An 11,684-nucleotide genomic window follows, 5' to 3' on the forward strand; every position below is an offset into this window, starting at 1 on the left:
CATAGTCAATAAAACACAGGTAAACATCTTTCTGGTATTCTCTGCTTTCAGCCAGGATCCATCTGACATCAGCAATGATATCCCTTGTTCTACTTCCTCTTCTGAATCCAGCTTCAATTTCTGGCATTTCCCTGTCAATGTCCTCTACAGCCGCTTTTGAATGATGTTCAGCAAAATTTTACTTGTGTGTGATATTAATGATACTGTTCAATAATTTCCTCATTAGGTTGAATCACCTTTCTTTGGAATGGGCATAAATATGGACCTCTTCAGTTGGCTGGCCAGGTAGCTGTCTTCCAAATTTCTTGGTATAGATAAGTGAGCACTTGCAGCACTGCATCCGTTTGTTGAAACATCTCAACTGATACTCCATCAATTCCTGGAGCTTTGTTTTTTGCCAATGCCTTCGGTACAGACTGGACCTTTTCCTTCAGTGCCATCAGTTCCTGATCATATGCTACCTCCTGAAATGGTTGAACGTCACCAATTCTTTTCAGTACGGTGATCCTGTGTATTCCTTCCATCTTCTTTTGATGCTTCCTGCATCATTTAATATTTTCCCCATAGAATCCTTCAGTATTGCAACTCGAAGCTTGAATTTTTTCTTCAGTTCTTTCAGCTTGAGAAATGCCAAGTGTGTTCCTTCCTTTTGATTTTCTAATTCCAGGTCTTTGCACATGTCATTATAATACTTTACTTTGTCTTCTCAAGCCGCCCTTTGAAATCTTCTGTTCAGCTCTTTTACTTCATCAATTCTTCTGTTTGCTTTAGCTACTTGAAGTTCAAGAGCAAGTTTCAGAGTCTCTTCTGACATCCATTTTGGTCTTTTTTTTCTTTCCTGTCCTTTTAATGACTGCTTGCTTTCTTCATGTATGATGTCCTTGATGTCATTCCACCACAACTCGTCTGGTCTTCAGTCAGTGTTCAACATGTCAAATCTATTCTTGAGAATGGTCTCTAAATTCACGTGGGATATATTCAAGGTCATACTTTAGCTCTGGTGGACTTCTTCTAACTTCCTTCAGCTTCAACTTGAACTTGAATAGGAGCAATTGATGGTCTGTTCCAGTCAGCCCTTAGCCTTGTTCTGACTGATGATATTGAGCTTTTCCATCATCTCTTTCCACAGATGTAGTCAATTTGATTCCTGTGTATTCCATCTGGCGAGGTCCACGTGTGTAATCGCTGTTTATGTTGGTGAAAAAAGGTATTTGCAACGAAATCATTGGCCTTGCAAAATTCTATCATGCAATCTCTGGCATTATTTCTATCACCAAGGCCATATTTTCCAACTACCAACCTTTCTTTGTTTCCAACTTTCACATTTCAATCACCAGTAATTATCAGTGCTTCCTGATTGCATGTTTAATCAATTTCAGACTGCAGAAGCTGGTAAAAATCTTCAACTTCTTCATCTTTGGCCTTAGTAGTTGGTGCATAAATTTGAATAATAATCGTATTAACTGGTCTTCCTTGTAGGTGTATGGACATTATCCTATTACTGACAGCATTATACTTCAGGATAGATCTTGAAATGTTCTTTTTGATTATGAATGCAATGCCATTCCTTTTCAAGTTGACATTCCCAGCATAGTTGACTATATAACTGTCCAATTCAAAATGGCAAGTGTCAGTCCATTTCAGCTCACTAATGACTAGGAGGATATCAATGTTTATGCGTTCCATTTCATTTTTGACTATTTCCAATTTTCCTAGATTCGTACTTTGTACATTCCACGTTCTGATTATTAATGGATATTTGCAGCTGTTTCTTCTCATTTTGAGTTGTGCCACATCAGCAATGAAGGTCCTGAAAGCTTGACTCCATGCACGTTATTAAAGTCAACTCTACTTTGAGGAGGCAGCTCTTCCCCAGTCGTCTTTTGAGTGCCTTCCAATCTGAGGGGCTCATCTTCCGGTACTATCCCAGACAATGTTCCACTGCTATTCATAAAGTTCTCACTTCCTAGTCTGTCTGCGTCTGGAAGCCCAACTGAAAACTGTCCACCATGAGTGACCCTGCTGGTATTTGAACACCAGCATCATAGCAACACGCAAGCCCTGACAGCGTGACAAACTGACAGATGTGTGGGGTTACTAAATCAATAACTCAAATGTCCATCAACAGATGGACAGATAAATAAATATGGTCCATACATACAATGGAATACTAATCAGCCATAAAGAGAAATTAAGTCCGGATACATGCCACAACATGGGTAAACCTTGAAAATAGTATGCTGAGTGAAATAAATCAGATGCAAAATGACAAATAGTGTATGATTTCACTAATATAAAATACCTAGAATAGACAAATGTATAGAGATGAGAGTTTAATAGTGGTTACTAGGGGCGGGAGATCTGGGGAAAGGGTGTATTCATTGTTTAGGGAACACTAAGTTTTTGTTTCTGGGGATGGAAAATTTGGCAATGGATATTGGTGATGCTTGTTTTTACAAAAAAAAAGTTCTGTACATGGAAAGAAAAAAATACATAACCTGTTTAGGTTACTTCCAAAGGCTTCCCATAAGAAAATGTAAACCTTTACCGTGGTCTCAAGGCTCTTCATAACCTTGCCCCTGACTTTCTCCAACCTCACCTGCTATCCCTCTCCTTCTTACTCAGCCACCCTGCCAGCTTGTTCTTCTGAGAACCCACCAAGCTCACTCCTGCCTCAAGGTCTTCATTCTTGTTATTCACTTGGCTGATACTGTTCTGTCACTGGATCTGCCACAGGACTCATTCCACATCATACAGAGCTCTGCTCAAAGGTCTCATCAAAGAGACCATCACTGGCCCACACCCACCATCTCCATCCTCCTACCCTATTTTCTCTTTTTTTTAATTTTATTTATATTGTTGTTGAGAATATACACAGCAAAACATACACCAATTCAACAGTTTTCTACATGTACAATTCAGTGACATTGATTACATTCTTCAAGTTGTGCAACCATTCTCACTCTGCTTTTTCTGAGATGTTCTGCCCCCACTAACAGAAACTCACTTCCACCTAAGGTTCCTATCTTTCAAGTTGCTGTCAATTTGATTCCGTATAGATAGATCTTGAAAGAGCACCATGCTCAAGGCAGACATTTCTTACTAGTTGAGCTAAACTATTGTTTGGTTTTATGAAGACTTCAGGGGATAATTTTTTTTTTCCTTGTGCTTTAGGTGAAAGTTTACAGAGCAAATTAGTTTCTCATTAAACAATTAATACACATATTGTTATGTGAAGTTGATTGCCAACCCTGCAACGTGTCAACACTCTCCCCTTTATGACCTCGGGTTCCCCATTTCCATACATCCAGCTTTCCTGTCCCCTCCTGCCTTCTGGTCCTTGCCCCTGGGCTGGTGTGCCCATTTAGTCTCCTATACATGGTTGAGCTACGAGTATTAGTTTGTTTTATGGACCTGTCTAATCTTTGGCTGAAGGGTGAACTTCAGGAGTGACTTCGGTACCAAGTTAAAAGGGTGTCCAGGGGCCATACTTTCAAGATTTCTCCAGTCTTTGTCAGACCAGTAATTAAGTCTGGTCTTCAGGGGATATTTTTGGTTTAAAGTTTAAAGATCATCTCAGGGAATTGTTTCAGGGGTTCATCCAGCTTCCATGCCTCAAGAATGTATGGATTCCATGAGCATTTGAAACTCTCTTGTGTATTTTTCCCCCTTTTAATCAGGATTCTCCTATAGAACCTATGATCAAAATGTTCAGTACGGCTATCTGGGCACCATCCAGATCTTCTGGTCTCATGGCAAAGGAGGCAGTTGTTTGTGGAGGCAGTTAACCACACTTTCCATATCGTCCTCCTATTCCTGACTCTCTTTCCTCTGTTGCTTCAAGTGAATAGAGACCAATTGTGCCTTGGATGACCATTTTCAAGCTTTTAAGACCCCAGGAACTGCACAACAAACTAAGAGGTAGAAGAGAAGCACTAAGCACTTTATTAGGCCAATTATGTCCCAAGAAACCACAACCCTAAACCTCAAACCAAGGAACAAAATCCTATGAGGTATTTGGTTGTACATAAGCAGCCTCAGCAACTACTTTTTTTTTTTTTTTTTTTTTTTGGTAAATATGTCTATCACACGACTTTTACCAATTCCAATTTTTTATAGGTATACAATTTATTGACACCACTTACAATAATCAGCTGTGCAACCCTACCTTTAATCAATGCAATTTTTCCCATCACCGTAAACCAAAACTCTACTACATAAGCAATACCCCCTCTTTTCCCCTCCCTCCTGCTCCCGGTAACCACTAATAAACTTTGTTCTCTATACATTTGCCTTTTCTTGTCTTTTTATATAAGTGAGGTCATACAATATTTGTCCTTTCATGATTGACTTATTTCATTCAGCATAATGTCTTCAAGCTCCATCCATATTGTAGTATGTATTAAGACTTCATTTCTCCTACGGGCTGGGTGGTATTCCATTGTATATATGTACCACATTTTGCTTATCCATTCATTCGTTGATAGGAATTTAGGTTGTTTCCACCTTTTGGCTATTGTGAATAGCGCTGCAACAAGCATTGGTATACAAGTTTCTTTTTGAGTCTCTGCTTTCAAAAGTCTTTTGGGTAAGTACGTGGGAGTGGAATTGCTGGTTCATATGGTAGTTCTATTTTTAGTTTTTTGAAGAACTGCCACACTGTTTTCCACAATGGCTGTACCATTTTGCATTCCCACCAGCAATGGATAAGGGTTCCAATTTCCCCACATCCTCGCCAACATTTGTTATTTTCTGGGTTTTTTTTTTTTTGTTTGGTTTTGTTTTTTTTTTATCTTGAGCATCCTAGTGGAAGTGAAGTGATAACTCATTGTTTTTTATTTGCATCTCTCTGATGGCTAATGACATTGGGCATCCTTTCATGTGTTCGGTGGCCATCTGAATGTCCTCTTTGGTGTATTTTTTTTTTTAACTTGGTTATTAAAATTTAAGTTCCTGGAAAGCAGGGATTTTTTTCTTTCTCACTACTGTATTCTTAGTACTTGACACAACACCTGGCACATAGTAGATGCTCAATAAATAGTTGTGACTAGTTGAATAAATAAATCAGAGACATAGGCCCCCCATGAAAGCACAGAAAAATAAGCCACAGAAACAAGCGATGCAATGCTCATTCAAGAGCTTTCCAGAGAGAGAGAAGCCTATTAATGAAGTATTATCCTTCATGACAGGTCTGTCCCTGTTGGAAGATGGGCACAGCAGTTCCCAAAGTCTGATGCTATTGAATAATCACATAGTTAATGCCCCTTGTTCTGATTTTATATTCACCAAGCCGTCTTCTGATAATCTGGTCCCCATATGGTCTGCTTATAGGGAAGGGATACTCTGGCCAGGACAGCCTTTCGTGGCCACGTTGTGACCCTGAGGTGGGCCTTCCAATGGATATTCATTATGACTCTTGAACACAAGCAAGAGAAATCCATCTTGAAATAGGTTAGACAAAAGTGGAATTGGAAGGATATGGAGGTGTGTCACATAGTCAAACTGGGAAAGTCGGGGGAGCAGCTGGGATTAGGATAACTCCAGCCAGGGCCTTGAAAATTACCAGAATTCTCTCCATTCTTTTTTCTGCTTCTATGTATCAATTTCATTCCCTTGCAGTGCACATGCATCAGAAAAAGACTAACTCTGCTCTCCCAGAGCCTAAATTCAAAAATCACTGGAAAGGTTTTTATTGGCAGACCCATCTGGATCAAGTTTCATCAGACCAATCAACTGTGGCCAACTGCCATGGCCCCACATGGCTGGTGTGTGGTAGGGGAGGAGCATTTTCTAAAAGAAGGGGGTTACTACTCCCAGAAGAAAGCAAGGGTGCTGGGAAGACAAACTGTGGTCTTACTCCCCATTTTGAAATCCTATAGGCTAAGGTTAGTTTGAGGAGCCCTGGTGGCACAGTGGTTAAGCGCTTGGCTGCTAACTGAAAGGTTAGTGGTTCAAACTCACCAGCCACTCTGCAGGAGAAAGATGTGGCAATCTGCTCCCGTAAAGATTTCAGTGTTGGAAACCCTATTGGGCTGTTCTACTCTGTCCTATAGGGTCACTATGAGTCGGAATTGACTCGATGGCAATGGGTTTAAGGCTAGTTTAGAGGTCTCCGGGGGCATGCGGGGCAAGTTACACTCAACACTAGAGAATCAGGGTGACAGTTTCAGGGGAATGTTCAAGAAATTGGCTGCCTGTCCTAAAAAGGATACCATTGAGTAAGTTGCTCCAAGAATTCTATATACCTAACCGTTTTCACCAATACATTTGGAAGTGTGCAATAAATTAACAGCTATATAAAAGACTTTAATTTGATTTGTATATTTTTTTTCCTACTACTAGGTTATGTTTTAGCCTTTTACTGTGGGCCGGGAGGTAAGATAGCAGGGAGATTTGTATACGCAGAGAGGAGCCAGCTAGGCCCTTTGAGTAATGGATTTTCCTTTTCTAAGCCCATAAGTGCCTCATATTTCCTGCCACCCCTCATCTCTGCCCAGGTGGTTTATAAGCAGGGAGACAAGAATGGAGAAAAAACAGTACCCTTGAACCCTTCTCCTAATGACATGTGGAACATTCCTTCAGCTTCTAACCTCTTAAACAGAAGCACAACCACTATCAACAAATGCACATGTTAAACAGAGTCCCCGGGCAGTACAAAAGGTTAATGTGCGTGGCTGCTAACCAAAACGTTAGCGGTTCAAGTCTACCCAGAGGTGCTTCAGAAGAAAGGCCTGGTGATCTTACTTCAGAAAAATCAGCCATTGTAAAACTCTGTAGAGCACAGGTCTACTCTGACATACATGGGGTTGCTGTGAGACGAAACTGATTCCATGGCAACTAGAGGGGTTTTTTAATTTGGCTTTGTTTTTGTTTTTTCTGGTTACGTTAAACAGTCAAGCTGTGACTCAAGTCAATTACTCTCAAAAGGAGGTAGTCCTAACCTGTGAAGAGTTGGCATGGTGTGTGATTTGTGTAGTTCCACATTCTCACCTCTCCCTGTTAAGAGGCAGATGTTGTTAGGTGCCGTTGAGTCGGATCTGACTCATAGTGACTCTATATACAACAGAATGAAAGACTGCCTGCCTGGTCCTGCACCATCTTCACAATCGTTATGCTTGAGCCCACTGTTGCAGCCATTGTGCCAGTCCATCTGGTTGAGAATCGTTCTCTTTTTCACTGACCTTCTGTTACCAAGTATGATGTCCTTCATGGCTGGTCCCTCCTGATAACATGTCTAAAGTATGTGAGATGTAGTCTTGCCATCCTTGCTTCTAAGGAGCATTCTGGCTGTACTTCTTCCAACCCAGATTTGTTGATTCTTCTGGCAGTCCATGGTATATACAATATTCTTAGCCAACACCATAATTCAAAGGCATTAATTCTTCATTTGTCCAGCTTTGGCATGCATAGGAGGCAATTGAAAACATCATGGCTTGGGTCAGGTGCACCTAGTCCTTAAGAGAGGCAGATATTTACCTCTAAATTATAACTGTTGAGTGGATTTTTACAGAAATTTCCCTGGTGTTCCTTGGGGAAGTACAAGACAAACTGCAAAATCAGAGTTTGAGGCAAATATAGACAAAGGCAGCATAGGATAAGTAAGGTAGTATGTACATTTGATTTAATGGAAATTGCATGTCCTCAAAAGATGGGGTGCAAATTGACACCAATACCCCTAATGCTGTAAAATAAATGAGACAAAAAAGAAGAAATGCAGGCAGAAAAGTTGTATTGAAAAAATTAGAAGTCTTATAATTAAAAGAATATTTAAAATTAAACGAATATTTGTAGTAGCACTACAGCTCATTTCAAATAAAAGAATTAAATACAAATGTTCCACAAGATGGCACCCTTGCTTTTGCAAAAATGTTTCTGTTCCTTAAGCACCAAGTATATTGTAAGGAAAATATACAGAAAATTATAGAATATTTCAAAGATAATTTGCTAGTTGAAGGAGAGGCACAGCAGGAGACTTTAGACTGACCTGCCTTAGCTAAATATTTACCAGCTCTTAGAAAAATGAACACAGTGCTTTATCACACTTACCGTTTATTAACCTGTGCTGTTTGGGTTTGGTTACATTCAGTGAGGAGGGAAATTAGTCTCAGGAATCTCTAGGCAACACCTTAGTGTTTTGGATATCTCATTTCTTCAGTATAACCAGCATCAAACCTTTACTGAAAGCTGCTCTAGTCAATGTAGGTGCTAGTCTTCTTTCTATGACAGTTCTATTTCCAAGGGGATGAAATGTGAGCAAATAGTTTGCTTATAACATCTGTAACACCTGGATTCACAAAATATTTAAACATTCAATATTAGGAGAAAAAATAATAATAACTCCTAGATGGGGTATAAACTATAGTAATAACTTCTATATGGGGTGCAAGCTGTCCCCAACTAGAAAATTTTGTGATCCAAAGAGAATCACAAAAATGTCCATTGCAGTATCATTTCAAATAATAAAAATCTGGGAACACCTTGAATGTCCAACACCATGAAAATGGATAAGTAGATTGTGCAATAGTTGTACAACTGAATGAAACGAATGAATAACTGAATGAATGAATGAATAATAAAATGAATGAATCAAATTAAGTTGCATGATTGTGCTGGTTACTAAGCTACTGTCTCCCAGTTCCAACTCCCCCTCCCAGATCCTGCTTTAAGATGCTGGGACTTGGGACTCTGCAAACACTTTCTCCTTTGCCTTCTGGCGCCATGTTAGACTCTGCCAACAGGGAGCTCTACATGGAGACTGCAGGACTGGAGTGAGAAGAGAAATACCTCCTTTCTGTTTGTTTGCTGTCCTGACAGTGTCACCACAGGAACAGCCCTTCACGCTGGCAGCAGCAGTTGGTACCAGTCTCCAGCATTTTTGTTTTGTTTTCTGAGTTCTTTTTTTTCTTGGCACTCCCAGAACCAGCTTCATTGTGCTCCACTAAGATTCTAGCACCAGCTGGCTGGAGCCCCCTCCTTTAAGCTTCTAGATTCTAATACTCTCAACCTCTTCTCTTTGTTCCTGCTGTTACTTTCTCTGGGTTACCTCAGTGTCCTCTGCATTTTAGTCCTCCAACACCTCTTTAACCAATCCTTTACATTAAATTGGAGCCCTGGTGGTGCAGTGGTTAAGAGCTTGGCTGCTAGCCAAAAGACTGGCAGTTTGAATCCACCAACCGCTCCTTGGAAACCCTATGGGGCATTTCTACACTGTCCTATAGGGTCGCTATGAGTTGGAATTAACTCGAAGGCAACGGTTTGGTTTTTTGGTTTTATATTATCTCTGTTGAAATACTTAATGTGGATCCTGACTGATAAAATGACTATTTACCAGGAACTACACAACACACACACACACACACACACACAAACACACGTGTACTTACCCACTGCCATCGAGACGATTCTGACTCATAGTGACCCTATAGGACAGAGTAGAATGGCCCCATAGGGTTTCAAGGATATTTATAGGTTGTGTTATCTACATATCATAGGTTGCTAATGAGTCTTCCTGTGGAGTTCCTGGGTGGTGCAAATGGTTAAGCGCTCAACTACTAACTGAAAGATTGGCAATTCAAATCCACCCAGTGGCACCTTGGAAGAAAGGGCTAGCAATTTGCTTGCAAAAGGTCACAACTTTGAAAATCCCATAGAGCGCAGTTCTGCTCTGTACACTTGGGGTCGCCATGACTCAAAATTGACTCAAGAGCAACTTACACCGTTGTTGTTCCGAGGTACTGTTGAGTCTGTTCTTACTCATAGTGACACTACATACAACAGAATGAAAAACTGCCTGGTCCTGTGCCATCCTCACAATTGTTATGCTTGAGCCCACGGTTGCAGCCACTGTGTCAATCCACCTCGTTGAGGGTCTTCCTCTTTTTTGCTGAACCTCTACTTTACCAAGCATGATGTCCTTCTCCAGAGACTGGTCCCTCCTGATAACATGTCCAGAGTATGTGGATGAAGTCTCTCTTGCTTCCAAGGAGCATTCTGGCTGTACTTCTTCCAAGACAGACTTGTTCATTCTTCTGGCAGTGCATGATATATTCAATATTCTTTGCCAAAACCATAATTCAAAGGCATCAATTCTTCTTTGGTCTTCCATATTCATTTTCCAGCTTTCGCGTTCATATGAGGCAACTGAAAATACCATGGCTTGGGTCAGGCGCACCTTAGTCCACAAAGTGACATCTTTGCTTTTTAACACTTTAAAGAGGCCTTTTGCAGCAGATTTGCCCAATGTAATACATTGTTTGATTTCCTGACTGCTGCTTCCATGGGTGTTGATTGTGGATCCAAGTAAAATGAAATCCTTGACAACTTCAATATTTTCTCCATTTGTCATGGTTTAGTGGTCTAGTTGTGTGGATTTTTGTTCTATGTTGAAGTGAAATCCATACTGAAGGCTGTGGTCTTTGATCTTCATCAATAAGTGCTTCAAGTCCTCTTCACTTTCAGCAAACAAGGTTGTGTTATCTACATATCATAGGTTGCTAATGAGTCTTCCTCCAGTCCTGACGCTGCATTCTTCTGCACATAGTCTAGCTTCTTGGATTATTTAGTCAGTATACAGATTGAATAAATGTGGTGAAAGGATACAACCCTAACGCATACCTTTCCTGACTTTAAACCACGCAGTATCCCCTTGTTCTATTCTAACAACTGCCTTTTGGTCTGTGTACAGGTTCTGCATGAGCACAATTGAGTGCTCCGGAATGCCCATTCTTCGCAATGTTATCCATAATTTGTTATGATCCACACAGTCGAATGCCTTTGCATAGTCAATAAAACATAGGTAAACATCTTTCTGGTATTCTCTGCTTTCAGCCATGTCATGGATTGAGTTGTGTCTCCCAAAAATATCTGTCAACTTGGCTGGGTCATGATTCCCAGTATTGTATGATTGTGTTATCTGATGTGATTTCCTTATGTGTTGTAAACTTTATCACTATGATGAGATTATATGTGATCTCCTTATGTGTTGTAAATTCTATCACTGTGCTGAGGTTATACTGATGAGGTTGACAAGATCAGTGTCTTAATGCAATCTCTTTTGAGATATAAAAGAGAGAAGCGAGCAGAGACACACGGAAACCTCACACCACCAAGAAAGCAGTACTGGGAGCAGAGCGCGTCCTTTCGACCTGAGGTTCCTGCGCTGAGATGCTCCCAGTCCAAGGAAAGATGGAGGCATCACAAGGACCTTTCTCCAGAGCCGACAGAGAGAGAGCCTTTTCCTGGAGCTGATGCCCTGAATTTGGACTTGTAGCCTACTGGACTGTGAAGACAATAAATTTCTCTCTGTTAAAACCATCCACTTGTGGTATTTCTGTCAGAGCAGCACTAGATGACTGAGACAAGCCATGATCCATCCGACATTAGCAATGATATCCCTTGTTCTACTTCCTCTTCTGAATCTAGCTTGAATTTCTGGCAGTTTTCTGTTGATGTACCACTGCAACTGCTTTTGAATGATTTTCAGCATAATTTTACTTGTGTGTGATATTAATGATATTGTTCAATAATTTCCACATTCAGTTGGATCACCTTTCTTTGGAATGGGCACAAATATGGATCCCTTCCAGTCGGGTGGGGAGGCAGCTGTCCTCCAAATTTTTAGGCTTAGAAGAGTGAACACCTCCAGCACTGCATCCATTCACTGAAACATCTCAATTGGTATTCTG

This window comes from Trichechus manatus, unplaced genomic scaffold, assembly GCF_000243295.1.
Source record: "Trichechus manatus latirostris isolate Lorelei unplaced genomic scaffold, TriManLat1.0 scaffold00210, whole genome shotgun sequence".
Lineage (NCBI taxonomy): Eukaryota > Metazoa > Chordata > Mammalia > Sirenia > Trichechidae > Trichechus > Trichechus manatus.